This window comes from Emydura macquarii, unplaced genomic scaffold (assembly GCF_026122565.2).
Source record: "Emydura macquarii macquarii isolate MOO-44397 ecotype Brisbane River unplaced genomic scaffold, CSIRO-AGI_Emac_v2 contig_1637, whole genome shotgun sequence".
Classification (NCBI taxonomy): Eukaryota; Metazoa; Chordata; order Testudines; family Chelidae; genus Emydura; species Emydura macquarii.
The window spans coordinates 1-26,613 of record NW_027131774.1 but is presented as its reverse complement, the minus strand read 5'-3'; the positions used below and the strand labels follow the sequence as shown (position 1 = coordinate 26,613).

Genomic DNA, 26,613 nt, shown 5'->3' with positions numbered 1-26,613 from the left:
GTTTGGGCTCTGCTCCTGCCATCTCTGTGGAGGGACATCAGGATGGAGGGATCCGGGTTGTATGTTGATCATTCGGATGGTTCCCAGAGCCCAAGGTGCTGTGGAGAGATCTCCAGGGGCAGCTCTTACCATCAGTCTCTGTAAACATATCCCAAGAGGCCAGTGGCCTGTTTCAAACAGAGATTGCCATTGTTCTGACAGAGGAGTCCAACCGGAAAGTGTCCTGCTGTGTCAGGAACCCCCGACTCAACCAGGAGAGGGAGTCAGCGATTTCCATAGCAGGTCAGTGCCCGTCCAAGCCGCATGTGGATAGACTGAGATGGTGCAGACATTGGTGGAGGGTATTTAAATTGTATCTTCTCATTATTGGCCTGAACCTTCAATGTGCCGAGCGCTTCTTGTAAATCCTGAGCAGCCTCAATGCTCTGTGACTCCAGCAGGAGCTGAGGGTATTTAGGACTTTGCAGGCTGGGCTGCCATTGGCCAGATTCTCAGAGCAAATCCGTATCCAGTGCTCATCTCTTCTCTGTGGGGGAGGGGGAGGGAATTCCCCTTTGTCCCTGAAGTGCGGTGAGGACTATGCTGGATTTGCAAACTGTCAGTTTAGGAATGGGGGTTGGGATTGGGGTTTTCTAGGTCCTGTTCCCAGGCTAGAGCTGGGCTCTTCAGCATGTCAGCAGTATCAGGGTTTGTCTACAGGAACAGTTAGTTCACGGGAAACTGGGGTGTTAATCTGCCTCACTCTAGCCTGCCGCGCCTCACTGTCTGTGTGGACCCTGCGACCTGCACTAACAATTCCATAGTGTGCTTTGATCTTGATTTTAGGTATTATTTTCTACCAAACAAATTCCTTAATACAGAATATTTCATCTCTATAATAATAAAAATGTAGCAGTTGTAAAGCACTATTCATCTGAGGTCTCAAAGTGCAGCACTGCTGTTTAGTCTATGATATGCCCAGTATACTTGATTGTTATGTTCACAGCATACACACGGAGCATGTAAAGCAAAACATAAACACTCTTCCTGGCAGGCTGCAATGTAACACTGCTTTACTTCTAAAAATCCAGAATTCTACCATGCAGTAGCCAAATACAGAGAGAGACAAAGCAGGCTGCTCCCTAAGGCAGAGGAGCAGAACTCAGCCCACCTTACTCTGGGCTGGCTCTTTGCAGACTGACTGCAGAGGACCCAGATACACGCTCCCTACAGAGCCCCTTAGCCTGCAAGCAGGACCAGGAATCCCCTCAGGATTTAAAGTGACAGCTTGTAACTTTTACACAGGTTCAATACACCACACTGACCACTTAGCAAAGGGCTCGCTAGTCAGTCATTTCTCCTTGGCCCAGGAAACAGGAATCTGGAGCAATTTTTACTCTGAATTTTGAGGCTCAAGTTTTGATTTTATTAAAATCCTTCATTCACATATTCGGGGTCAGACTCTCTCATGTAGCTGGGCCTTTCTGAGCTCAGGGAGTTGGGGTCTGAGGAAGCTGGTCACAGCTCTGATCCTGAGGGCCAGTTTGCACCGGCTGCCCCCCGCCCCCTCCCTGTCCCCAACACACCACTTCCCATGAGTTAACCATAGTCAGTAAGAATACTAAAGCTTGGACTTTTATTGCTTAATAATAAAGCACAAAGGAACCACATCTCACTGTGTATTTCCCTGTGAGATTCTTTTAACTGTCCCGGTCACCACTGTTGAGTGTCCTGCCTTCATCCTGCACGTGTTTGCTTCCAACTAGTCAATGACACTTTCTCTTGTAGAGCTGTTTTTCCCAAGGGTCAATCCCTGGATAGTGGCTCTGGGGGTGATCCTGGCTCTCCTGGCTGTTCTCAGTGCCCTGGCCAGTTACTGATTCTGGAGGCAACACAGAGTGAAAGGTAAAGTAACAGGGATGGGGGGACTTGAGGGGACAAGAGAGAGACAGACAGACAGACAGATTTAAAACCAAAAGCAGAGAGACAGGGATTAAGTGGCTGTTTTAGTGTCCAGAGGAGTTCCAGGCAGTGGGAGCTGGGCTGAGGGTGAAGGGGGACCTGAATAAATTATGACTTCACATTTGAACCGAGAAGCGTCAAGTGGTTTCACCCCTTCGGCTCTCACCAAGGCACCCTCTGGAATGTGACTCTGAGCTATTCCGTGGGGTCAGCCCTGCTCCAACTGAAACACAAACGTGAGGCTCAGTGAGCTGGGCTTGGAGCTCCGACATGTGTAACTGGGCTGCTTGCAGGAAAACCAGAAAGCAAAGTAGGAGGAGAGAAGGGGCTTCTTAGGGCCCAGTTCTGCCCCCCAGTCTGTGCATGGGTCCCCTCTTTTCCCCGTCTAGGTAAGTAGGAGCTATGGATGGGAAAGTAGTGGCTGTGCAAATGGAAAGGTCAACAGTTACCTTATCTGCACTAAGATTGGCTCAGCCTGAGATCCTGCTGCAAGAACAGGGCAATGAACTCTCTGCTGCAGTGTAACTGTTGAACTGGAGTTTTTTTCTCTGGTTGCAAAGGGCAGAAATTGGCCTCCAGTGATCTCTGTGTTTATAGGGAGCTGCCGGGTTTTCAAAGCTGCCTAAGGAGTCTGAATACTCAGGTTTTGTTTAAATTAATGAGAACCAGTGTGTAAACGTCAAAGGCACCTTTGAAAGTCCAACCCAGAGCGTTTTTCTTCCCTGAAGTGCTGTGAACTTTATGTAGAAATTTGCAAGTGTAGGAAGAACTGGGAAGGGGAAATGTCTGTTAAATGATTTTCCAGTCAAGATGGATGTGAAAGTTGGAACTGGACGTTGTGTGTTTAGACCTGTCACCTTCCCACGCTGTCAGCACCAGGTTTGAACTGGTTAATTTGTGGTTTGAATGGATACAGGATGCGCATTGAGCCCATGTTTAGGTGACAGGGATTATCTCATTTCGAGTTGTGTGTAAAATGTGTCTATGTGCCCACAGAGAGCTATGTTGGGCTCATTTCCAAACACTAACAAATCAGACCAATTAACTGTCACTGTCTTGTCTCACGGGCCTTGGAGAGAATTCTCTGCCCCTGCTGCACAGCTGTGCAAAACACACACACTCAGGATCTGGCTAGGAGTGCTGTAACAAAACACACACACTCAGGATTTGCACGGCTGTGCGGTCTGGCTAGGAGTGCTGTAACAAAACACACACACTCAGGATTTGCACGGCTGTGCGGTCTGGCTAGGAGTACTGTAACAAAACACACACACTCCGGATTTGCACGGCTGCCCTGAGACGCTGCTCACACTGGGGCACAGATAGTCTAGCTCAGGCTGTGCTCAGAAGTGACTGTCAGACATGACGCTACCTCCATTTCCTGCAGTGTTTGTATCCCAGGCTGACACACCCCGTGGGCAAGCTCTGTGTGGGAAAGAGCTGAGCTTAGAGGTGACGCCTGCAGGGTCCATCCACACCCTTCTCCCCGGCTCATGCTGAGCTGAGCACTCAGCTAAAGAAAGGCACCTCCACTGTGTTCTTAGCTAGGCACCTTCCAAGTAGCCTGGCCTTACAGAGAGCTGTTCCCATGTGTCACTGGGACCAGGGGGCAGGTGTCATCCCCAAGATCAGGAGTTGGCCTAGGATGGGAGTGCAGGGACCTCCGCAGGGACCCATCTGTGTCTCTCCATGTGTCCATCTATTTGTTTCTCTATTTCGTAACGACAGCCCAGCTGCATTAAACAATAACAGGAACTTCACCATAAACATGACAGAATGAAATCTCACCTCTCACCCTTTTCTCCATCCAGAGATGCTGCGATTGGAACTGAAGAGTGAGAAAGGTCAGTGTCTGGGCCACTTACAGTAACTGAAGTATTGGTTATCCCCATAAACATGAAGGGGGGTATCTCACCTCTCACACTTTTCTCCCCCTAGAGCAGTGGTTTTCAACCTGTGCTCCACAAATCCCTGGAGGGCTGCAGACTATGTCTAAGATTTCCAAAGGGGTCTGCCCCACCATTTGACATTTTGTAGAGGTCCACAAATGACAAAAGGTTGAAAGCTACTGCCCTAGAGACTCTGCAATCTGAGCTGGTAGTGGGGAAGTCAGTCTCTGGGCCATTGCCCTGCTGCCCTCCTCCCAATACCTGCCCTTGCATCAGGTTTTTCTGCTTTTCACCCAAATCAATGGGGCTCTAACCAGAGTGGGGTGGCGAGGGGCCTGGCTGGAATACGGGGATGAGCAGGGGCTGGCTGAACAGGAGGCAAGAAATCCAGCTGGGGGAGCAGAGTGGAGTGGGACGAGGGGCCTTCTGACCCTAACCCTAACCTTGCCCTCACCTTAAACCCTGTCTTAACCCTGAGGTCACAGCCTCACCCCGTATCCGGAGGGATCTAATGGTGATGTTAGTGGCAATCAGGCTTTTACAGATTTCCAGTTTTCACCAAAATCACCAGGGTTCTGCCCAGTGATGCCTAGAACATGCCCATTCCAGACAGACAGAAACGCCATCGAGTTCAGTGTGGGGCCTCCTTCACGCAGCCGATAGGGACAGGAGACAGCCATTTACTCAGCGATTTAACTGCACTAGGCGCTGTGTCCCCAGGATAACGCTGGCAGTGGGAATAGCTGGGCAGAGCCCTGTGTGTGTTCTAGCTTCTACCAGCAGAAAAATGACTGTGAGTTTGCACTAATTGAAGTTAAATCTTCTCCCTTGTAACACCCCTCTCCTGTCATTGACTTGCAGCGGCGCATCATGCAGAGAAAGGTACGGTCGGTCCCTTGGTTCAGTGGGATGAGAGAGGGGGAATCTCAGACTTTGTCACAAGTTGATGGTGGGGGGAGGGACATGGCGGCTGGGAGGCTGAGTGGGGAAGTGGGGCTGTGGAAGAGAAAAGGGACTGAGGGGAGGGGGCGGGAGGAGGGACTTTGCGAGATAGTAGCTGCAGGGCGGAGGCTCGCCCAGTGGGTGGAGGAGGGAGGGACGTGGGGTTGAGCAGGCCAAGAGGGAAGGGATGAGGACAGAGGGCATGGCCTGGGGCAGGCGGGGGTGGAGTGAGGGCAGGTCCATGCACAGAAGTGGCAGGCTGGGGAACGAGCCTCCCCAATGGGAAGCTTCACTCCTTGCCCATGATATCGATACCTCTGCCTGGGCCATTTAACTCGCCAGCCCCGCCCAGCCCCCACGCACTGAACCCAGGGGGTTTATTGCTCCCACACAGCGGGGGAGGGAGCAGGTTTGGGGTCATTCTGCGACCGTGTCCCAGCACTTCACACCCCCGGGGTGCCCCTGGCAGGCAGAAGGTGGCAGGGACGCGGTGGCTGATGATGTCATCACACTGCTGTCACAGTGTCACTCGCCCATCTTCTCTCTGTGCTGATTGGCTGCCGGCTCCAAGCCCCTCACACCCAGTCCTGTCACCCCAACCTCCCTCACCCCCATCCTGCACCCCTCCCCCTCCCTTTCCAGGTAGCTCATCCCCTCCCCCTGCCCAGCACAGTGTGATTGTTAAGGGGTGGCAGGGACGTGCCACAGATGGACCCATCTGTGTCTCTCCGTGTGTCCGTCTATTTGTTTCTCTATTTCATAACAACAGCCCAGCTGCATTAAACAATAACAGGAACTTCACAATAATCATGACAAAATGAAATCTCACCTCTTGCCCTTTTCTCCCCCTAGAGATGCTGCGATCCAAACTGGAGAACGAGATAGGTCAGTGTCTGGGCCAGTTACATTAACTGACCTGATGGTTATCCCTACAAATATGATGGGGGGCAATTTCACCTCTCAGCCTTTTCTCCCATTAGAGCAGTGGTTTTCTACCTGTGGTCCATACATCACTGGAGGTTCACAGACTATGTCTAAGATTTCCAGATGGGTCCTCACCACCATTTGACATTTTTTAGGAGTTCACAAATGAAAAAAGGTTGAAAGCTACTGCCCTAGAGACTCTGCAATCTGAACTGGAAGTGAGAAAAGTCAGTGTCTGGGCCATTGCACCACAGCCCTGCCCCCTCCCAGTACCTGCCCTTGCATCCAGCAGGGAAGGAGAAGCACATGAGCTGGGTGTTTCCACTAAAATGATCAGCAGTGAGATAATTGCAAATGGTGACAATTAAATTGTCATCGACCAGCCTTTACTGCCAGCATCCCAGCCCCCTTGTGATGTCTGTGAGCAGCAAACAGCGCTGTCTGCAGACTCAGGCAGATCTCATGGGGCTGGTGCACTGGTTACATCCAGGTCACTTCCTCAGTGCCACCTTCACACCCATAAGGGCTGGACACATTTTAATACATGGAGGATGGGATTTTCTCCCCCACCCCAACCCCATTGTGTTTGGTAGAAGAACCAGAGCAGCAAAAAGGGCTTTAAAGGGCTTGGATCCAGCGGGGTGAGGATTCCTCCAGCGCAGGCAGTGCAGAGAACAGCTGCAGGTGCCTCTGAGGACCCACTCACAAGCCTTGTTGTGGGGTGTGTGGAGATGGGACTGGGAACAAGAAGGGCATGTCAGGATGGTGCCACAGCGCACAGAGCTGCTGAGATCCTGGGCTGTGCTGCTGCCCACAGGCAGCCAAAGCTGCCGTAACTAACGGCAATAGCTAAGGCAGAAAACCTCACTCCTACCAGGGAATAAGAGCGCTGACGTGGGGCGTTATACCGGTGTGACCAGAGCAGTTTAAATTCCCACTTTATCTTACGCTGCTGTAACCTTCCCCTGCAGACAAGTCCTAGGTTACAGTGGGGGCTGCTTTGGAAACCAGGGCATCCAGGTTCAGGAGGATGCAGCGGGAGGGGGCAGGGTTTAAAGCTGCCTTTAACATCACTTATGACCTCACCCTCACCTTATACACTAACCCTAACCCTGAGGTCATGGCCTCACTTCATATCCTGAAGGATGAAACCGTGATATTAACAGCAATCAGGATTTTACAGTTCTCCAGTTTTTACCTAAATCTGGAGGGCTCTGCCCAGTGACGCCTAGAACATGCCCTAAAAGACTGGAGTTAGTGGGATGCAGTTTTCAGAAGTTATCCCATTACAGACAGACAGACAGAAATGCCATCAAGTTTAGCCTGGGGCATTGCTCAACTCAGCCGATAGGGACAGGAGATGGCCATTTACTCAGTGTTTTAACTGCACTAGGCGCTGTGTCCCCAGTATAAAGCTGGCAGCGGGAATAGCTGGGCAGAGCCCTGTGTGTGTTCTAGCTTCTACCAGCAGAAAAATGACTCTGTGAGTTTGCACTAATGAAGTTAAATCTTCTCCCTTGTAACACCCCTCTCCTGTCATTGACTTGCAGCGGCACATCTGGCAGAGAAAGGTACGGTCGGTCCCTTGGTTCAATGGGATGTGGAGGGGGAATCTCAAAGTCTGTCACCAGTTGATGGTGGGGTAGGGGGGACTGAGCGAGGAGGAGGGACATGGTGGCAGGGAGGCGGAGCAAGGAAGTGGGGCTGTGGAAGAGAGGAGGGGGTCTAGAGGGGAGGGGGCGGGAGGAGGGACATGGCGAGAAGTGAGGGACAGGGCGAAGGCTCACCCATTGGATGGAGGAGGGAAGGACGTGGGGGTGAGCAGGACAAGAGGGAAGGGACGAGGACGGAGGATGAGGCCTGGGGCAGTCTAGGGTGGAGTGAGGGCAAGTCCATGAGCAGAAGAGGCAGGCCGGGGAACGAGCCTCCCCAAGGGCAAGCTTCACCCGTCGCCCATGGTATCGATCCCTCTGCCTGGACCCTTTTAAATCTCCAGCCCCTGGGCAATTGCCCCTTTGCCCCCCGCCATCGCCCAGCCCCCACGCACTGAACCCAGGGGGTTTATTGCTCCCACACGGCGGGGGAGGGAGCAGGTTTGGGGTCACTCTGCGACCGTGTCCCAGCGAGTGCCCATGCTGGGAGCTGCTGCAGCACTTCACACCCCCGGGGTGCCCCTGGCAGGCAGAAGGTGGCAGGGACGCGGTGGCTGATGATGTCATCACGCTGCTTGTCACAGTGTCACTCGCCATCTTCTCTCTGTGCTGATTGGCTGCTGGTTCCGACCCCCTCACACCCAGTCCTGTCACCGCGACCCCCCATCCCCCGTCCTGCTCCCCTCCCCCTCCCTTTCCATGTAGCTTGTCCTTCCCCCTGCACAGCACAGTGTGATTGTTAAAGGGTGGCACTGATGTGCCACAGATGGACCCATCTGTGTCTCTCCATGTGTCCCTCTATTTGTTTCTCTATTTCATAACGACAGCCCAGCTGCATTAAACAATAACAGGAACTTCACCATAAACATGACAGAATGAAATCTCACCTCTCATCCTTTTCTTCCTCTAGAGACGCTGCAATCGGAACTGGAGAGCGAGAAAGGTCAGTGTCTGGGCCACTTACAGTAACTGACGTAATGGTGATCCCCATAAATATGAAGGGGGGTATCTCACCTCTCATCCTTTTCTCCCCCTAGAGCAGTGGTTTTCTACCTGTGGTCCATATATCGCTGGAGGTTCACAGACTGTGTCTAAGATTTCCAAAGGGGTCTGCCCCACCATTTGACATTTTGTAGAGGTCCACAAATGACAAAAGGTGGAAAACTACTGGCCTAGAGACGCTGCAATCTGAGCTGGTAGTGGGGAAGTCAGTCTCTGGGCCATTGCCCTGCTGCCCTCCTCCCAATTGCATCAGGTTTTTCTGATTTTCACCCAAATCAATGGGGCTCTGACCAGAGTGGGGTGTTGAGGGGCCTGGCTGGAATATGGGGGTGAGGAGCCCAGTGGGCAGGGGCTGGCTGAAGAGGAGGCAAGAAATCCAGCTGGGGGGTCTGAGAGGAGTGGGATGAGGGGCCTGCAAACCCTACCTGTAACCTCGCCCTCACCTTAAATACTAATCCTAACCCTAACCCTGAGGTCACGGCCTCACCCCGTATCCGGAGGGATCTAACAGTGATTTTAGTGGCAATCAGGCTTTTAGAGATTTCCAGTTTTTCCCTAATCACCAGGGTTCTGCCCATTGATGCCTAGAACATGCCCATTCCAGACAGACAGAAGCACCATCGAGTTCAGTGTGGGGCCTCCCTTCACTCAGCCGATAGGGACAGGAGACAGCCATTTACTCAGCGTTATAACTGCACTAGGCGCTGTGTCCCCAGTATAACGCTGGCAGTGGGAATAGCTGGGCAGAGCCCTGTGTGTGTTCTAGCCTCTACCAGCAGAAAAATGACTCTGTGAGTTTGCACTAATTGAAGTTAAATCTTCTCTCTTGTAACACCCCTCTCCTGTCATTGACTTGCAGCGGAGCATCTGGCAGAGAAAGGTACGGTCCCCTTGGTTCAGTGGGATGTGGAGGGAGAATCTCAGACTTTGTCACAAGTTGATGGTGGGGGAGGCGGGACTGAGTAAGGAGGAGGGACATGGCGGCAGGGAGGCGGAGCAAGGAAGTGGGGCTGTGGAAGAGAGGAGGGGGTCTAGAGGGGAGGAGGCGGGAGGAGGGACCTGGCGAGAAGCGAGGGACAGGGCGGAGGCTCGCCCATTGGATGGAGGAGGGAGGGACGTGGGGGTGAGCAGGCCGAGAGGGAAGGGACGAGGACGGAGGGTGGGGCCTGGGGCAGTCTGGGATGGAGTGAGGGCAGGTCCATGAGCAGAAGAGGCAGGCCAGGGAACGAGCCTCCCCAAGGGGAAGCTTCACCCGTCGCCCATGATATCGATCCCTCTGCCTCGGCCCTTTTAAATCTCCGGCCCCTGGGCAATTGCCCCTTTGCCCCCCGCCATGGCCGGGCCTGCCCAGCCCCCACGCACTGAACCCAGGGGATTTATTGCTCCCACACGGCGGGGGAGGGAGCAGGTTTGGGGTCACTCTGTGACCGTGTCCCAGTGACGTGCCCATGCTGGGAGCTGCTGCAGCACTTCACACCCCCGGGGTGCCCCTGGCAGGCAGAAGGTGGCAGGGACGCGGTGGCTGATGATGTCATCACGCTGCTTGTCACAGTGTCACTCGCCCATCTTCTCTCTGTGCTGATTGGCTGCCGGCTCCGACCCCCTCACACCCAGTCCTGTCACCCCAACCTCCCCCACCCTTATCCTGCTCCCCTCCCCCTCCCTTTCCTTGTAGCTCATCCCCTCCCCCTGCCCAGCCCAGTGTGATTGTTAAAGGGTGGCAGGGACGTGCCATTTGCACCATCGCTCTGCTCACTCTGCTTGTGTGTCCTGCCTCTTCCCCCGCCCTGGGCCTGTCGTGTCTGGTTAGACTGGCAGCTCTTTGGGGCAGGGACTGGCGACTGCCCCACGTCTGTGCAGAGCCCAGCACTGGCCAGGCCTGGCCTCTAGGCCCAGCTGTAATACAGGGCGGGGCACCCACTTTGTTACTCATGTAGGCAGAGCTGCACCCCCAGGACAAGCCCTCAGCCCCCCTCTGGCCAGGTCCCTCCCACCCCACCCCCACTCTGGGCAGATCCATAGCAACTTGGGTGAAAATTGGAAAATCTATTTCCAGTAAAATCCGGCTTTTCCATTTTCTGATTTTCACCAAAATCAGTCGGGTTCTGAGTGGGGCTGGGGTCAGGGAGGGGAGGGGTCTGGCTGGACTGGGGATGAGAAACCTGCCTGGGGGATGGGAGTGTGTAAGAAACTATTTCTGTCCTGTTCCTTCTGCTGCATCCTAACTCTTCATTCTTTAATCCATTGCTGGACATTGAGCAGAGATCTTCATGGAGCTGTGTACAGTGATGCCTGGGCCTTTTTCCTTAGTAGTTACAGTTAATTTTGAACTCTGTAACCTGTCTGAATAGCTCTAATTGTTCCTGCAATGTGCCTTCCCGTAAACTGATCAGCACTGAATTTCATCAGTCGTCATGTTAGCAAAGCTTGGTCCCTCTGAAATAATTCTGTCTTCTCCGGTCTTGTCTGACCTAAATAATTATATGTCATCTGCAAATTTTGCCACCTCTCATCTTATCCCTTTTTCCAAGTCACTGATAAATAGTCTAACCAGCAGCAGTCCTAATAGCCAACCTTGCGGGACCCCACTGCTAACCTTTTTCCATATGAAAATTTACCATTTATTCCTAATCTCGGTTTTCTGTCTTTTAGTTGGTTTCTGATCCAAGGCTCTGCTTTGCCCCTCACCCCCATGATGTAGTTTCCTTAATAACCTTTTGTGAAGAACTTTGTTGAAAGTCCATGTAAATTATACCATTGGGTTCTCCTCTGTGCTTTATTTACTGACATACTCAAAGCAATGTAATAAATTAGTGGGACACAGGTTTCCTTTCCAGCTCTATTATTCAGACCTTATCCTATCATTGTCATAGAGCTGTTTTAGATTTCTATTGTAGTTATTGGTTCATCCAGTTCAGCACGTACTGACGTAAGGCTCACTGGGCTGTAATTCTCAGGATCACTCCTACCAAACTGTAAAGCTGGCTGCAACATTCCCAAACCTCCGAGTCTCCAGAATAGCAGCTGATTTTAATGAGAGATGCATATTATTGTTAGCAGCTCTATCATATCGCTCTGACCTCATTTGACAGCTCCTGAGCTTTGTAATCTGGCAGGGAACTCATAGAATCTAGAAGATGAGTGTTGGAAGGAACCTCAGGAGGTCATCTACTCCAACCCCCTGTTCAAAGCAGGACTAACCCCAGCTAAATCATCCCAGCCAGGACTTTGTAAAGCTGGGCCTTAAATACCTCTAATGATGGAGATTCCATCACCTCCCTAGGTAACTCATTCCAGTGCTTCACCACCCTCCTAGTGAAAAAGTTTTTCCTAATATCCAACCTATACCTCCCCCACTGCAACTTGAGACCATTGCTCCTAGTTCTGTCATCTACCACCACTGAGAACAACCTAACTCCATCCTCCTGAAACCTCCCTTCAGGTATTTAAAGGCTGATATCAAATCCCCCCACCACTCTTCTCTTCTGAAGACTAAACAAGCCTAGTTCCCTCAGCCTTTCCTCATGAGTCATGTGCTCCAGCCCCCTAATCAGTTTTCTTGCCCTCCACTGGACTTTTTCCAATTTGTCCACATCCTTTCTATAGTGGGGGGCCCAAAACTGGACACAGTACTCCAAATGAGGCCCCATCCTCTAGCTTGTTAATGAAGATGTTGAACAAAACCAGCCTCAGCACTGACCCCTGGGGCACTCCGCTTGATACTGGCTGTGAACTAGACATGGGGCATTGATCACTACTGGTTGAGCCCAACGGTCTAGCCAGCTTTCTATCCATCTAATTGTCCATTTATCCAACCCATACTTCTTTAACTTGACAATAAGAATATAGTAGAAGACCGTATCAAAACTTTGCTAAAATCCAGGCATATGACATCCACTGCTTTCCCCACATCCACAGAGCCAGTCATCTTATCATAGAAGACAATCAGGTTGATGAGACATGACTTGCCCTTGGTGAATCCATGCTGACTGTTACTGATCACCTTCCTCTCTTCCAAGTGCCTCAAAATGGATTCTTGAGGACCTGCTCTATGATTTTTCCAGGAACTGTGATTAAGCTGACCAGTCTGTAGTTCCCCGGATCCTCCTCCTTCCCTTTTTTGAAGATGGGCACTATATTTGCCTTTTTCCAATCATCTGGGACCCCCCCCCAGTCTGCAACCACGTCAGCCAACTCCCTCAGCACCGTCGGATGCATTGCATCCAGCCCCATGGACTTGTGCATATCCAGCCTTTCTAAATAGTCCTGAACCTGTTCTGTTAGCACTGCGGGATGTTCACCTCCTCCCCATTCTGTGCTTCCCTGTGCAGTAGTCTGGGTGCTGACCTTGTCTGTGAAGGCAGAGGCAAATAAAGCATTGAGTACTTCAGCTTTTTCCACATCATCTCTCACTAGGTTGCCTCCCCCATTCTGTAAGGGGCCGCACTTTCCCTGACCTACTTCTTGTTACTAACATACCTGTAGAAACGCTTCTTGTTACCCTTCATGTCCCTTGCTAGCCGCAACTCCAGTTGTGCTTTGGCCTTCCTGATTTCACTCCTGCATGTCCAAGCAGTATTTTTATACTCCTCTCTAGTCATCTGACCAAGCTTCCACTTCTTGTAAGCTTCCTTTTTGTGTTTAAGTTCACAGAAGATTTCTTTGTTAAACCAAGCTGGACGCCTGCCATATTTGCTATTCTTTCTGCACATTGGGATGGTTTGTTCCTGTGCCCTCAATAAGGTTTCTTTAAAATAAAGCCAGCTCTCCTTGTTACCAGATTTGCCCGTCACCTTGGGGTATGCTCATTTATTAGGATTACCTTCCTGGAAGGGGGGTCTGATTCTAAGGGTGTGATTCTACTAATGTACTGCTTGTGTTACTTGTGTGTTCATAGGGCTACAAGTCCCCTCCCAATGGAGCCATCCTGCAGGACATAAGGCTTTCAGGGCTGGGTTCCTCCAGCACTAGATTAAAATAAACTCCCCACAGATACACACACACACACACACACATTCCAGATTAACCAAGTGCGTCTGAGTGGCCCAGGCTATCAGCACTTTCAGCTGATCCCTTATGTGTCCCTGAACTCAGCAGGCTGAGTGACACCACATTTTCAGCAGCCACCCTTATATGCCCCTTTGCAACACACCAGAATAGAGCACACTTCTTGAGCAGGCTGGGTCAAAAAGCACTTTCAGCCGCCACCCTTATTTGCCCCTGGACTTCATAGGCTAGGCAGAGCAGCATTTCTCAGTTGTCCCCTTTCATGTGCCCCTTTACACCACAATTGTTCTAGCAGTAACCCCCTTGATGAGCAAACCCCGTAGGATTTTTTGGCATTCCAGAGATCTTTGGCTTAGATAAAAGAAGTGTTGCTGCAGAGCAAGATAAGAAGTTGAGAGAGAGAGAGGTTTTCAGACAGCTTGATTATAACAGTTAGTTTATTGCCTGGAATATAAAACTTATGATACCATGCATGGAGAGAAAAACAATCAAATGTTTACAATACTGAACAATTACAGTTGGGGTATTGGAGAAAGGTACCCCAGGGTTGATTACAAAAGTAGGAAGTTATAAGTGGACTGAAAGAGACAGAGAGAGAAAGAAAGAGTTGGGGAAAGACAGGGGGTCTCACCACTTCAATCAGCTTAAAGGTTTCCCGGAAACAGGCTGTTCAGCTTAGGGTCTGGAGCGCTTGAGACAGCAGAGTCCCCAACACGATCAGTCAGGAAGAGGGGTAGTTCCAGTGGAACTGATGCAGAATTTGGATCCAGGCATCAGAATAGGGGTTTGAACTTGGGTAGGGGTTTATGTAGGCACCAGGTTTGTTTATGGGTAAACAATGTCTCAAGGAAGTATCCCAGAGTGGTTTTCTTTATGCTGGACAATAGAAGCTGATCATTCCTGGCTATGGGCCCTGTTCCTTGAGGGAGCTCACAATGCAACCAGGCTGATTCAGTGTTTTGTATATCAATAACTAGAATGGTCTGATAACTGCGGAGCTGGGTGTGCGCAGGTGTGAGTTCATTAACATCAGGAGCATAGATCTCCCATCATGCAGTGCTTCCCTGCTTTGCCAATCCCAGAGTTCAGTGCGGTCCCTGCTTTGGAGATGGGTTCTCCATACGCTATGCTAATTCTTGCTCCATCTTTGATGTAGATGAGGCTTCTGTTCTCCATTCGATGTGCTAATTGAGATGCCTCCTTTTTACATTTTTTACATTTTTGATGTAGATGAGGCTAGGGGTTGTTATACTGCCTTTTCCTATTGAGATGCCTTTGGTTTCTGGTTCAAGCAGGGGCTGGGGAGGATATTCAGGTGAGCCAGAGAGAGTAGGGATTTTGTGTCCTGGTTCCCCAAGAGCACAGAGCTACCAGGTAACTCCTGGACTCCTTTCCCCCTCATATTAGCCTCCCTGGGGATCCTGCCCATCTGAGGGAGTCAAAATCTGCTTTTCTGAAGTCTAGGGTCCGTATCCTGCTGTTCTCCTTTCTTCCTTTGTCAGGATCCTGAACTCGACCATCTCATGGTCACTGCTGCCCAGGTTACCACCCACATCTACTTCCCCTGCCAATTCTTCCCTGTTTGTGAGCAGCAGGTCAAGAGGAGCACGGCCCCTAGTAGGTTCCTCCAGCACTTGCACCAGGACATTGTCCGCAACATGCTGCAAAACCTCCCTGGATTGTCTGTGCTCTGCTGCATTGCTCTCCCAGCAGATGTTAGGGAGAGATCTCCTCCGCTCTTGGTGGCTGCTGGCTCTTTCATTGATCAGTTTGTTCCAATATCTACTCGTCGCATCTCAACCCCTGATCTTTATTTCCTGAAAAGAGCTGCTCCAGGGCTGGTCTCTCCCCTCAACCCTCTGTGGTAAAAATGGATGCAATGAAATCAGTTAATCTCTCAGCATTATCCTTATCCTCCCCAATTGCTCCCTTTATCCCCTGCTGAACCAGGGACCCATCGATTGTCTACAAATAGATTCTGATAGACTGAAATGATTCCCTGGTATTTGTATTATATTTCAGGCCGTTCACTCTGCTAATTCCATTCTAGCCTCCTAATTCCCATCACACACATCACCTGCTGCACTGCACGCTCCTTTCTCCTGGTTCACAGGGTTAGTATTTTCCATGTGCTGAGGGATCCCTGTTTGACTCTAACAACATCTTGCACTGTCCAGGTGGCTGGACGGGGTTAATGTATTTCTTCCCTTGCTGATGCCTTTGTTGCCCTGGGGGTGCCAGGCTCTGGTTGCTGACGTAGCCTCCAGGCCAGTCTAAGGATTTTAACTTCCCTGCTTTAAGGCCTTTTTGACTCACTTCCCCAGTGAGATAATGTGATATTGACGTGTTTCTCTTTGTTTTCTTTTTAGAGATACTCCAGGCTGAGCTCAGTAAGTTCCATTCCCCCCAGTATCACCCTTGTCTGACATTGTCTCCTGCTCAGCCTCTCTGTGTTCAGGGCGTTCTCACCCTTTGTCTGTGCTTGGTTGCAGGGTGGAGAATGACCCCGCCCCACGCAGGTACTGTACATCCCGCTGATATTTTATCCAGGGTGAGACCCCTCCTTTCCCTGGGGGCTCTGCTCCCATCCCTGCACAAAGCATTTTCCTATGACATTCAATAGGCTAGAAGCAGCAATGTCACTGGGGCAGATGGAAAGGGGCTCTTCATTCTTTTTAATCCATTGCTGGACACTGAGCAGAGATCTTCATGGAGCTGTGTACAGTGATGCCTGGGCCTTTTTCCTGAGTAGTTACAGTTAATTTCGAGCTCTATAACCTGTCTGAATAGCTCTAATTGTTCCTGCAATGTGCCTTCCCGTACACTGATCAACACTGAATTTCATCTGTCGTCATGTTAGCAAAGCTTGGTCCCTCTGAAATAATTCTGTCTTCTCCGGTCTTGTCTGACCTAAATAATTATATGTCGTCGGCAAATTTTCCCACCTCTCATCTTATCCCTTTTTCCAAGTCACTGATAAATAGTTTAACCAGCAGCAGTGCTAATAGCCAACATTGCGGGACCCCATTGCTAACCTTTTTCCATATGAACATTTACCATTTATTCCTAATCTCAGTATTCTGTCTTTTAGTTGGTTTCTGATCCAAGGCTCTGCTTTGCCCCTCCCCCCATGATGTAGTTTCCTTAATAACCTTTTGTGAAGAACTTTGTTGAAAGTCCATGTAAATTATACCATTGGGTTCTCCTCTGTGCATTATTTACTGACATACTCAAAGCAATGTAATAAATTAGTGGGACACAGGTGTCCTTTCCAGCTCTGTTAGTCAGACCTTATCCTATCATTGTCATAGAGCTGGTCTAGATTTCTATTGTAGTTATTGATTCAGCCAGTTCAGCACGTACTGACGTAAGGCTCACTGGGCTGTAATTCTCAGGATCACTCCTACCAAACTGTAAAGCTGGCTGCAACATTCCCAAACCTCCGAGTCTCCAGAATAGCAGCTGATTTTAATGAGAGATGCATATTATTGTTAGCAGCTCTGTCATATCGCTCTGACCTCATTTGATAGCTCCTGAGCTTTGTAATCTGGCAGGGATCTCATAGAATCTAGAAGATGAGTGTTGGAAGGAACCTCAGGAGGTTCATCTACTCCAACCCCCTGTTCAAAGCAGGACCAACCCCAGCTAAATCATCCCAGCCAGGGCTTTGTAAAGCTGGGCCTTAAATACCTCTAATGATGGAGATTCCATCACCTCCCTAGGTAACTCATTCCAGTGCTTCACCACCCTCCTAGTGAAAAAAGTTTTTCCTAATATCCAACCTAGACCTCCCCCACTGCAACTTGAGACCATTGCTCCTAGTTCTGTCATCTACCACTACTGAGAACAACCTAACTCCATCCTCCTGAAACCTCCATTCAGGTAGTTAAAGGCTGATATCAAATCCCCCCACCACTCTTCTCTTCTGAAGACTAAACAAGCCTAGTTCTCTCAGCCTTTCCTCATGAGTCATGTGCTCCAGCCCCATAATCAGTTTTGTTGCCCTCCACTGGACTTTTTCCAATTTGTCCACATCCTTTCTGTAGTGGGGGGCCCAAAACTGGACACAGTACTCCAAATGAGGCCTCACCAGTGCCGAATAGAGGGGAATAATGACTTCCCTATAACTGCTGGCAATGCTCCTACTAATGCAGCCCAATGTGCCATTAGCCCTCTTAGCAATAAGGACACACTTTTGACTCATATCCAGATTCTTGTCCACTGTAATCCCCAGGTCCTTTTCTGTAGAACTGCTGCCCAGCCAGTCAGTCCCCCAGTCTGTAGCAGTGCATGGGATTCTTCCATCCTGAGTGCAGGACTCTGCACTTGTCCTTGTTGAACTTCATCAAGTTTCTAATTTGTCTAGGTCACTCTGTATCCTATCCTTGTCCTCCAGAATATCTATCACTACCCTCAGCGTAGTGTCCTCTGCAAACTTGCTGAGGGTGCAATCCACCCCATCCTCTAGCTTGTTAATGAAGATGTTGAACAAAACCAGCCTCAGCACTGACCCCTGGGGCACTCCGCTTGATACTGGCTGTGAACTAGACATGGGGCATTGATCACTACCGGTTGAGCCCAACGGTTTAGCCAGCTTTCTATCCATCTTATTGTCCATTTCTCCAACCCATACTTCTTTAACTTGCCAATAAGAATATAGTAGAAGACCGTATCAAAACTTTGCTAAAATCCAGGCATTTGACATCCACTGCTTTCCCCACATCCACAGAGCAAGTCATCTTATCATAGAAGACAATCAGGTTGATGAGACATGACGTGCCCTTGGCGAATCCATGCTGACTGTTCCTGATCACCTTCCTCTCTTCCAAGTGCCTCAAAATGGATTCTTGAGGACCTGCTCTATGATTTTTCCAGGAACTGTGATTAAGCTGACCAGTCTGTAGTTCCCCGGATCCTCCTCCTTCCCTTTTTTGAAGATGGGCACTATATTTGCCTTTTTCCAATCATCTGGGACCCCCCCCAGTCTGCAACCACGTCAGCCAACTCCCTCAGCACCGTCGGATGCATTGCATCCAGCCCCATGGACTTGTGCATGTCCAGCCTTTCTAAATAGTCCTGAACCTGTTCTTTTAGCACTGCGGGATGTTCACCTCCTCCCCATTCCGTGCTGCTCCATGCAGTAGTCTGGGAGCTGACCTTGTCTGTGAAGACAGAGGCAAATAAAGCATTGAGTACTTCAGCTTTTTCCACATCATCTCTCACTAGGTTGCCTCCCCCATTCTGTAAGTGGCCGCACTTTCCCTGGCGTACTTCTTGTTACTAACATACCTGTAGAAACGCTTCTTGTTACCCTTCATGTCCCGTTCTAGCTGCAACTCCAGTTGTGCTTTGGCCTTCCTGATTTCACTCCAGCATGTTCACGCAGTATTTTTATACTCCTCTCTAGTCATCTGACCAAGCTTCCACTTCTTGTAAGCTTCCTTTTTGTGTTTAAGTTCACAGAAGACTTCTTTGTTAAACCAAGCTGGACGCCTACCATATTTGCTATTCTTTCTGCACATTGGGATGGTTTGTTCCTTTGCCCTCAATAAGGTTTCTTTAAAATAAAGCCAGCTGTCCTTGTTACCAGATTTGCCCGTCACCTTGAGGTATGCTCATTTATTAGGATTACCTTCCTGGAAGGGAGGTCTGATTCTAAGGGTGTGATTCTACTAATGTACTGCTTGTGTTACTTGTGTGTTCATAGGGCTACAAGTCCCCTCCCAATGGAGCCATCCTGCAGGACCTAAGGTTTTCAGGGCTGGGTTCCTCCAGCACCAGATTAAAATAAACCCCCCACAGATACACACACACACACACATTCCAGATTAACCGAGTGCGTCTGAGTGGTCCAGGCTATCAGCACTTTCAGCTGACCCCTTATGTGTCCCTGAACTCAGCAGGCTGGGTGACACCACACTTTCAGTGGTTACCCTTATATGTCCCTGAACTCAGCAGGCTGAGTGACACCACACTTTCAGAGGCCACCCTTATATGCCCCTTTGCAACACACCAGAATAGAGCAGACTTCTTGAGCAGGCTGGGTCCAAACAGCACTTTTCAGCTGCTCCCCTTATTTGCCCCTGAACTCAATCAGGCTGGGTCAAAAAGCACTTTCAGCCGCCACCTTTATTTGCCCCTGGACTTCATAGGCTAGGCAGAGCAGCATTTCTCAGTTGTCCCCTTTCACGTGCCCCTTTACACCACAATTGTTCTAGCAGTAAGCCCCTTGATGAGCAAACCCTGTAGGATTTTTTGGCATTCCAGAGATCTTTGGCTTAGGTAAAAGAAGTGTTGCTGCAGAGCAAGATAGGAAGTTGAGAGAGAGAGAGATTTTCAAACAGCTTGATTATAACAGTTAGTTTATTGCCTGGAATATAAAACTTATGATACCATGCATGGAGAGAAAAACAATCAAATGTTTACAATACTGAACAATTACAATCAGGGTATTGGAGAAAGGTACCCCAGGGTTGATTACAAAAGTAGGAAGTTATACGTGGACTGAAAGAGACAGAGAGAGAAAGAAAGAGTTGGGGAAAGACAGGGGGTCTCACCACTCCATGCAGTTCAAAGGTTTCCCGGAGACAGGCTGTTCAGCTTAGGGTCTGGAGCGCTTGAGACAGCAGAGTCCCCAACACGATCAGTCAGGAAGAGGGTAGTTCCAGTGGAACTGATGCAGAATTTGGATCCAGGCATCAGAATAGGGGTTTGAACTTGGGTAGGGGTTTATGTAGGCACCAGGTTTGTTTATGGGTAAACAATGTCTCAAGGAAGTATCCCAGAGTGGTTTTCTTTATGCTGGACAATAGAAGCTGATCATTCCTGGCTATGGGCTGTGTTCCTTGAGGGAGCTCACAATGCAACCAGGCTGATTCAGTGTTTTGTATATCAATAATTAGAATGGTCTGATAACTGCGGAGCTGGGTGTGCGCAAGTATGAGTTCATTAACATCAGGAGCATAGATCTCCCATCATGCAGTGCTTCCCTGCTTTGCCAATCCCAGAGTTCAGTGCAGTCCCTGCTTTGGAGATGGGTTCTCCATACGCTATGCTAATTCTTGCTCCATCTTTGATGTAGATGAGGCTTCTGTTCTCCATTTGATGTGCTAATTGAGATGCCTCCTTTTTACATTTTTGATGTAGATGAGGCTAGGGGTTGTTAGGAGGGTTTTAGGTGTGTCTTCCATTGCCTTTTCCTATTGAGATGCCTTTGGTTTCTGGTTCAAGCAGGGGGTGGGGAGGATATTCAGGTGAGCTAGAGAGAGTAGGGATTTTGTGCCCTGGTTCCCCAAGAACACAGAGCTACCAGGTAACTCCTGGACTCTTTTCCCCCTCATATTAGCCTCCCCGGGGATCCTGCCCATCTGAGGGAGTCAAAATCTGCTTTTCTGAAGTCTAGGGTCCGTATCCTGCTGTTCTCCTTTCTTCCTTTGTCAGGATCCTGAACTCGACCATGTCATGGTCACTGCTGCCCAGGTTACCACCCACATCTACTTCCCCTGCCAATTCTTCCCTGTTTGTGAGCAGCAGGTCAAGAGGAGCAAGGCCCCTAGTAGGTTCCTCCAGCACTTGCACCAGGAAGTTGTCCGCAACATGCTGCAAAACCTCCCTAGATTGTCTGTGCTCTGCTGCGTTGCTCTCCCAGCAGATGTTAGGGAGAGATCTCCTCCACTCTTGGTGGCTGCTGGCTCTTTCTTTGATCAGTTTGTTCCAATATCTCCTCGTCACATCTCAACCTTTATTTCCTGAAAAGAGCCGCTCCAGGGCAGGTCTCTCCCCTGCACCCTCTGTGGTAAAAACTGATGCAATGAAATCAGTTAGTCTCTCAGAATTGTCCTTATCTTCCACAATTGCTCCCTTTATCCCCTGCTGAACCAGGGACCCATCAATTGTCTGCAGATAGATTCTGATGGACTGAAATGATTACTTAGTATTTGGTTTATATCTCAGGCCGTTCACTCTGCTAATTCCAGTCTAGCCTCCTAATTCCCATGACACACGTCACCTGCTGCACTGCACGCTCCTTTCTCCTGGCTCAGAGGGTTAATATTTTCCATGTGCTGAGGAATCTCTGTTTGACTCTAACAACATCTTGCACTGTCCAGGTGGCCGGACGGGGTTACTGTATTTCTTCCCTTGCTGATGCCTTTGTTGCCCAGGGGGTGCCAGGCTCTGGTTGCTGATGTAGCCTCCAGGCTGAGTCTAAGGATTTTAACTTCCCTGCTTTAAGGCCTTTTTGACTCGCTTCCCCAGTGAGATAATGTGATATTGACGCGTTTCTCTTTGTTTTCTTTTTAGAGAAACTCCAGGCTGAGCTCAGTAAGTTCCATTCCCCCCAGTATCACCCTTGTCTGACATTGTCTCCTGCTCAGCCTGTCTGTATTCAGGGGCGTTCTCACCCCTCTGTCTGTGCTTGGTTGCAGGGTGGAGAATGACCCCGCCCTACGCAGGTACTGTACATCCCGCTGATCTTTTATCCAGGGTGAGACCCCTCCTCCTCCTGGGGGCTCTCTGCTCCCATCCCTGCCCAAAGCGTTTTCCTATGACATTCAATAGGCTAGAAGCAGCAATGTCACTGTGGCAGATGGAAAGGGGCAGACTACACCCAGGTTTATTGCAGGGCAGGGACACGCCCCCTGTGGGAAAGGGCTGATTGGTGAGGAAATCCTGACCCTGCTGTCAGCTGTCCAGGGCGGTAGCTGGGTTCTGCAGGATGGACATTCTCACCTGGCCATAACTGGCACTGAACTGCCCAGCTCTCTCTTCCCAGCCACAGAATTTGCATGCTCAGACCAGGCTTTAGTAATTTGCTGCTAGCATAACATGCCCAGACAGGAGCTGTTCTGTGTCTTCATGGGTTTGGGGCAATGAAGGCCCTGTCCCCATTGCAAGAGCAGACAGGTTTTTATAACCAGCTTGTGACACTCCCCAGACCCAGTTATAGCAAATTGTGCCCACACGGCACCTTTTCTGCCTCACAGCTGTGGCTGAGCTGTGTGTGTGTGTGTGTGTGTGTGTGTGTGTTTGCTCCTAGCGTGCTGCCTGGCTGTGTGTGCACTGGTGCATGCTGGGAGACTCTGGGGCAGCTCCAGCAGAGGTCAGAGAGCCCAAGGGCCATGCACACACACTGCAGCACCACTGGACCAGGGCTCCCTACACTCCGGGGTATCTTACCACACAGAGCTGGGGGCGGGCAGGAGAGTCACACAAACACCACTGGGGGGGCCTGTTAAAGTTGCCACCTCTAGGTCCAAAAAACCTGTCCCCTCACCCCAGCACTGTCTGCCCAGCCCACCCCGGGAGAGCACCCAGCCCCAGCATTCTCCTGCCCTGGGGCTGCCCCAGGTACCACCATGCAAAGCAGGACACGGTGCCAGATCTACCCCCTTCCTGGCAGTGACCCCCACAGCCTGTGCCTGCGCGGTGGTGAATGGGCCCTGCTAGCCCGGAGCTCCCCATCTCACTCCCTGCTCCCAACCTGCCCCGTCCCCACGGCTCCCAGACACTCTGGATCCAGGCTCCCTCCGCGCTGGCACCACCACCCCACAGCTCCCCACGTCCCACAGCCACAGACATGCCCGGCACTTGTAGACACTCCCCACGTTAGTCCTGATCATCCCTCCCCCCCGCCCCCCCCCCGCCTGTGACACTGAACTGCTTCCCCCTACAAGGAGAAAACGCTGGACATTTCAGGCCAATCTGGCTGGGCACAGGGAGAAAATTGAGTCCCAGAGCAGGGATGACAGACGTGGGGTTTTGCACCTCTCTCCCCTTTGCCTCCCTGGCACGTGCCCTTCCCCTTCACCTCCCTCTGCCCCCTGGAACCCACCCTCCTTCACCCCCTGCCCTCCTGGCACCTGCCCCTCATTCCCAACCACCCTCTGCCCCCTGGCATCCACCTCGCCCCCTTCCACCTGCCCCTATTTGCCCACCTGGTGCCTGCCTCACTGCTTTGTCTGTCCCCCTGCCCCTGCTATTCTCCCCACCCCTCTCTGTCCCCAACTTCCCTCACCTTCCTCTTCCCCCCTGGTGCCAGCCATGCCCCCTCTGCCCTCCTTGTGTCAGAACCTCTGCTCAACCCCCTCAATCCCTCAGTACCTGCCCCTCCCCCCTTTATCCTCCTGATGCCCACACCCCTGAGCACCCTCTGTCCCCCCTTCATCCATGGCTTCCCTCACCCCCTGCCTTCCTGCTGCCCAACCCTCCTTTCACCCCCTTCTCTGCCCAGAGACCCACTTCTCCCTTCCCCTTCCATCTTTTGCCTGCCCCTTCCTTTCCCTCCCAACAGATCCCCTGCCCCCCGGCACCAACCCCTTCTCTTGCTCCCTTCTGCCCTCTGATGTCTGCCTCCCCTTGCCCCTTGTTGGCCCTGGTGTCTGCCCCTCCGCCTGCTCCCTTGCTGCCTGCCCATCTGCTGCCTCCTCTGCCCCACAGTTGCAGACCCCTTTCCTTGCCCCCCTCTGCCTCCGGTTGTCACCCCTCCCCCACCCCTTCTATCCCCCTGGCACCCACCTCTTCCCTTGTCCTCCCACCCCCTGATGACCCCCCCTCAATCATCCCATGGCACAAGCCCCTCCCCTCGCCCCCTTGTGCCTACCCCTTCCCTCGCACCCCTGCCCTCTTCCCCAACATCCACCAGCCCCTGCCCCTCCACTCCCCACCCCCCATCCCCTGGTGCCAGCCCTTCCCTTCACTCCTTTGACCCCCTGGGGCCCCTCTCCACCCTCACCCCCATCTGCCCCTGGTGCCCGCCCCCCATTGGGCCCCCTGCTGTCCGTGCCTCCCCACACCCCCTTTACCTTCAGGGTCCCACCCTTCCCCTCACTCACCCTCTTCCCCCTGGTGCCTACCCCACCTCTTTGTTACCTTCTACCCCCAGAGAGCCGCCCTTTGCCACACCCCTCTCTGCCTCCTTGTGTTCCCCTGCTCCATCATCCCCAGTACCCGACCCTCCCCCTCTGCCCTCCTTGCAGCCACCCCCAACATTCACCCCCTCAGCCCTCCTGGTGCCAGCCCCTCCACTCGCCCCCCTTGTACTCCTGGCACCCACCCCTGCTATCCTCACCTTCTCCCCATTAACAACTGCCCCTTTCCTTGTTCCCCTGGTGCCCCCTGGGCTCTGCCTTTCCCCTCTCTCCCCTCTGCCCCCCCCCCCAGCACCTGCCCCTCCCCTCTCCTCCCCCACCTTGTCACCTTGTCACCTGTGCCTTCCCACAGGCCCCCTTTGCCCACCTGGTGTGCGCCGCTCCCATTGAGATCCCTCTGCCCCACCTGCCTGCCCCTTCCCTCACCCCCTCTAGTGTCCTGGAGCCAGCCCCACCTTTCACTGCCCCCTGGAGCCCACCCCCTCCTCCTTCCCCATGCCCCTTGGAGCCCCCTATTCCCTCACAACTCTCTGTCCCTGGTGCCTTCCACCCTCCCCCTCTGCCTCTCGATGTCTGCCCCTTCTCTTGCTCCCCGTTGCCCCCTGTGGTCTGCCCCTTCCCCCCCATCTCCTTGTTAGTGCCCACCACACCCCTAAGTCCCCCCCGTGCCCCTCTGTTGCCTGCCCCACCCTCACTTCTTTTGTCCCCTTGTCACCTGCACCTTCCCCTGCCCCCTCCTTGGCCCACCTGGTGCCCCCCACTCCATTAGTGACCCCTCTGCCACTGGGGGCTGCCCCTCCCCCTCTCCCTCTAGTCCGTTGGGACCAGCCCCCCTTTCACTCCCCCTCTGCCTCCCTGGGGCTCCTCTTCCCCCTTACACCCCTGACACCCGCCCCTCCCATCACCCCACTCTGCCCCCTGGCACATGCCCCAGCCCTCACTCTGCCCTCCGGTGATCACCCCTGCCCTAGACACCCCTGCGGCCCCCCGGCTTCTGCCTCACTCTGAGCCCCTGGTGCCTGCCCGTTCCCTCCCCCACCCCTGGCACCTGCCCCTCCTCTTCACTCCACTCTGTCCTCCTGGTGCCTTCTCCTTCTCTTCTCCCCACTGCCCTTGTGCCTGCCACTCCTCTGCCTCTCCCAGCATCAGTCTGTCTCCTGCCCTGCCCCCGCTGACACCTTCCCACCCCACCCCCTCCCCCGCTCCTGTTCTCCTTCCCTTCAAGTTCACTCCCATGGGCAGAGGGGCCCTGACTCCCCTTAATGGGTAACAACCCCCCCCCAGCAATTAACGAGGACGCAGGTTAATTTCCCTTTGATCCCCGTGACCAGCCCCTGCCCCAGCCCTGACTCTGTGACTCTCTCCCCAGTGGACGTGACTCTGGATCCAGACACGGCTCATCCCAGCCTCGTCCTGTCTGAGGATTGGAAACATGTGAGAGATGGAGACACACGCCAGGATCTGCCCGACAATCCTGAGAGATTTGATCATTGGCCCTCTGTGCTGGGCGCTGAGGGGTTCCCGGGCGGGAGGCGTTACTGGGAGGTGGAGGTGGGAGACAAGCCTGAGTGGGAACTGGGGGTCTGTAGGGAATCTGTGAGCAGGAAGGGGCTGGTCACACTCTCACCTGAGGATGGATACTGGGTCGTGTTGCTGTTGGATGGGGAATACGAGGCCTGCACCTCCCCCTCGACCATCCTCACCGTGAGCGTCAGGCCCAGCCGGGTGGGGATTTTCCTGGACTATGAGGCGGGCGAGGTCTCATTTTACAATGTCAATGACAGGTCCCAGCTCTTCACTTTCACTGGCACCTTCTCCGGGACGCTTCACCCTTATTTCAGTCCTGGTGTCAATGCTGGGGGTGAAAACGCGGCTTCCCTGATCATCTGCCCGGTCCCAGCCCAGGCCGGAGGGAATCTCTGTCCCTGACAGCGACACCCACGGCAGAGACTGTCCCCTCCCAGCGCTGAGCAGTCCCAAGGCCTGTGCCCGGGGAAGGGGCTAAAGGGCATTAGCAGAGAAGGAGGTGGGGGGAAGATCCCGGCATTTCCTGCCCTGGAGGAGTCTCTGCCCATGGCGGGGGTGAAACGGCCCCAGGGGGCAGCGTGGGGCAGGGGTGAGAGCGCCGGGGCCCTGCTGTATTGGCCGCTCTGCGCTGCAGCCTCAGCCTGTGTGGAGAGCTGGTCCCAGCGCAATGGTGGGGGGCTGGGGAGAGCTGGGGGAGGGGATTCAGCAACTGGGCCAGGGGAAGGGAGGTGAGAGCCCAGCCCCAGGGCTGTGTGAGTGAGGTGCCAGGCTGGGCGAATAGGATCCGTTCACAGGAAGGAGTCCAGGCAGCTTTGCCCCCTGCTGCCCATGTATTTGCCCCACCCCGGTGCAGTGCGACAA

At 52.2% G+C, this 26,613-nt stretch overlaps 1 pseudogene; it reads left to right on the top strand.

The window, feature by feature from the left end:
• LOC137157953 (butyrophilin subfamily 2 member A1-like) lies at window positions 1-26,154 on the top strand (annotated as a pseudogene).
• The last annotated feature ends 459 nt before the right edge of the window (window positions 26,155-26,613 follow it).